The sequence below is a fragment of the Lipotes vexillifer genome, unplaced genomic scaffold, assembly GCF_000442215.2.
Source record: "Lipotes vexillifer unplaced genomic scaffold, Lipotes_vexillifer_v1.1 scaffold319, whole genome shotgun sequence".
NCBI lineage: Eukaryota > Metazoa > Chordata > Mammalia > Artiodactyla > Lipotidae > Lipotes > Lipotes vexillifer.
The window spans coordinates 469,505-472,985 of NW_006784061.1; positions in this window are offsets into that span (position 1 = coordinate 469,505).

The following is a 3,481-nucleotide window of genomic DNA, read 5'->3' on the forward strand; positions in this document are numbered from 1 at the left end:
TGAAAGATGAGGAGCTGGGATTCCTCAGTGTGTACACTTCAAGTTGGGAACCCAGCCCCACATATTTCTTGGGATGAGGCCATGTAGTAGGAGACTGGTCTGCTGATCACTGCTCTACCATGTGTTTGGATAGCCCAGACCCATGGAGGGGGAAAGGGACATACATCCTTCAGCTATCCTATGAAGGGAAGCAACCACAGAGCTGCCTTAGCTAGCTCTCTCTACAGAGATGTCCAGCAGTCACCCTCCAGACCAGTGTCTTTCTGATCTCTTTTGAGCCACGGAATCATAAAGCATCATGGCACCATAAATGCAAGAGTAAAATGTAAAGAGACAAATTACATGGGTTGAGGTGTGGGGGCCTGGTGAGTCTACAGTTCTCCTCTGCTTTGTCCACATCCTGTGGATCCACAGGATGATCAGTTTAAGCACAATACATTTGTTCATTGTTCTAGTAGTTTGGGTAAAAAGAGAAGAGTAGATTTCCAGCTATCCCAAATTTACACAGAGGTCAAAAATGAGTGACTCTATCCAGCTTGCCAAATATTCTGTTGGCAATTTTATTTACCTCACAACACAAATACAGTGTCTTAGAAAGCAAGGCAATTAGCTGGTTTATATTTAATCAGAATGCAATCAGCTAAATCTTGTATTATTGAATCACTTTATACCTGTTTAGGTCAATTAAATTTTTTGGTCTCTCCCTGAAGAATACAAAAGCCTGCGGGAATAAAAACAATCCACCACTTCTTTGGAGCCTCTGGTCTGTACAATATGTAAAATGTCCTTGCCTTCAGGGACCTTTATCTTTCTTGTGGACTCAGGATATACCTTCTCAAACTGCCCCAGTTTGCCCCACTATTATTGAACAACTCCTTCATTCCAAAGCTGTGACAGATGGAGGGGATACTGAGGTATTGTCAGGCTTTGAAGAGTGATTTTTCATGGGCACAAGATATGCGAGAAAGACCCAGGCGTTTCCCGACTGGAGGCCCACACTGTACCCAGTTCTAAAGCAGGGATTGCTGTGTCTTGCCAAATACTTCAATCGTTTTAGACGACACCAACAATTATTGTTGTTTTTACTCGGTGGGATAACGGTCTATCATTATGTAAAAAATATCTGTGTTTTTTTAGGGATGTATACCAAAGAAAACAGGAGTGAAGTAATAAGGTGTCTGGAATTTACTTTAAAATATTTCAGCAAAATAAGAGAGGCATAAAGGAAATATGGCAAAATCTTAATCATTGTTGAATCTTGGTGATGGCATATATGGGTTCATTTTTTGTAATTAAAAAAAATTTTTTTTAATTTTAAATTTAAAAATCTTCCTTCAACTCAATCCTTGGAGAGATTAATCTCTCCTTTTGAAGTGAAATGATCTGGAATGCACATGGCCAAAATATCCCTGTGAAATGCTTGTGAAAATCTGAACACGCAAAAACTCAGATGTTCTTGAGGTGAATTTCATCCCGGACAGCCTATGTGTGGTGAAGAGAACAATGGGCTAAAATGACATTTCCCTAAATCTCTGCTGCACAACCCCAGGCTTGTGACAAGCTCCAAGCAAGAAAGTGTGCCACTGTCATGTACACTTAGAAAATAGCTGCACTTGGGGCTCCTGCTCAGTGAGTCATCACGTATATTAGCACTTGAAGGACTGCTGAATCCTACAGGAAAAACACCCTGGTGTTATTTTAACCTGTTTGACTGTTAAACAGTCTGAGACTGAGACTGAGAGAGGATAGAGAGGTCCATGTACAGGAAAAGGCAGGGAAGGTACATCCTTCCATCCCTCGGGGCCTCTGCATACACCAGACTTTGTGTTAAGTGACTTCCCAATGTCTACGATAGGTCCTCATATTATGCATTCTCACAGCACTCTGTACTTCCCCAACTGTAACAGGCACAATGCTTTACTGTGACTTCTAGTTCAGTAATTCATCTTCCCTGTCATATTGTGAACTGCCCATAAGTCTGTATCTTGCGTTCATCACGGATAGCTACCACTGTTATCCTTTTCACTTAATGTAATTCTTACCAAATTATAGATGTAGAAGAAATATTTGCTAGGGAAACAGATGTGCTATTTCATATAATCCTCAGGTCATACATAGGAGATATCAGTCTCCCAGTTGTAGAGATGAGGGCCAGAGACCCATGGAGACGAAATAATTTTCTTCAACTTTTTACAACTAGGATGTGGCATATCTTGCATTTAAAATCAGTTTTGTTGACTCCTAAAGTTCTTGCATACCTTCACTAATGAAGACTGTAAAACAAAATTGCAGCAATTCTAAAGAATGGAGTAAGAAAAGGGAAAATCAGTACAACTGAGCCTTGAACAACACAGTTTTGAACTGCACGGGTTCACTTATATATGGATATTTTTCTATAGTAAATTCTACGGTACTACGCAGCCTATGGTTGATTGAATCCGTGGTTGCAGAAGAACCATGTATATGGAAGGCCAACAATAACTTATACACAGACTAACGCCCCAAACCCCGTTGTTCAAGGGTCAACTGTAACTTTACAGTGGAGAAACTTGCAGGCACTATCTTAACCAAAGTTAGCATCACCAATAACAACACCTCAAGACATTACATGATATCCTCTGAAGTGATGTGATGAGAAGGACGCATCACCTCTGTGATATTCTTCCCCCAAACCCATACTTCACTCTAATCATGAGAAAACATCAAACATACTTAAATCGATGTATATTCTATGGAATACCCGACCAGTACTTTTCGCAAGTGTCAAGGTTATAAAAGCAAAAGACTGAGAAATTCACAGATTAGACTAAAGAGAAACAACAACTGATTGCAATGTGGTATCCTGGATAGGATCATGGAACAGAAAAAGAATGTTAGTGAAAAATGGGGGAAATCTGAACAAGCCTGAAGTTTAGTGAGCAGTATTGTACCAATGTTCATTCCTTAGTTTTAATCATTGTACTTTGTTTATGTAAGATTTCAACATTAGGGAAAACCGAGCGAAGGGTGTTGTATTAGTTGACTATTGCTGCTGTAACAAATTACCACAAACTAGTGATTTAAACAATACAAATGTATTATCTGACAGTTCTAGAGACAGAAGTCTGAGCTGAAATCAAGATTTTGGCAGGGGGGCATTCCTTTCGGAAGCCCTAGGGAAGAATCTGTTTCTTTGACTTTTTGTTATTGTGATGAATTTTACCTAAGATAAAATTCACCACCTTAACCATTTTGAGGTGCACAATTCAATGGCATTAAGTACATTCACATTGTTGGGCAACTATCACTACCACCCATCTCCATAACTTTTTCATCTTCCCAAACTGAAACTCGATCACATTAAATGATCATTAAAGGTTCACTTAACCTTTTCCAGCTTCTAGAAGCTACCCACATTCCTTGCTTCATAGCCCACTTGTACCTTCAAAGCCCACAGCATAACATCATCAAATCTCTGTTTGGGTCTCCAACCTCCCTCTTT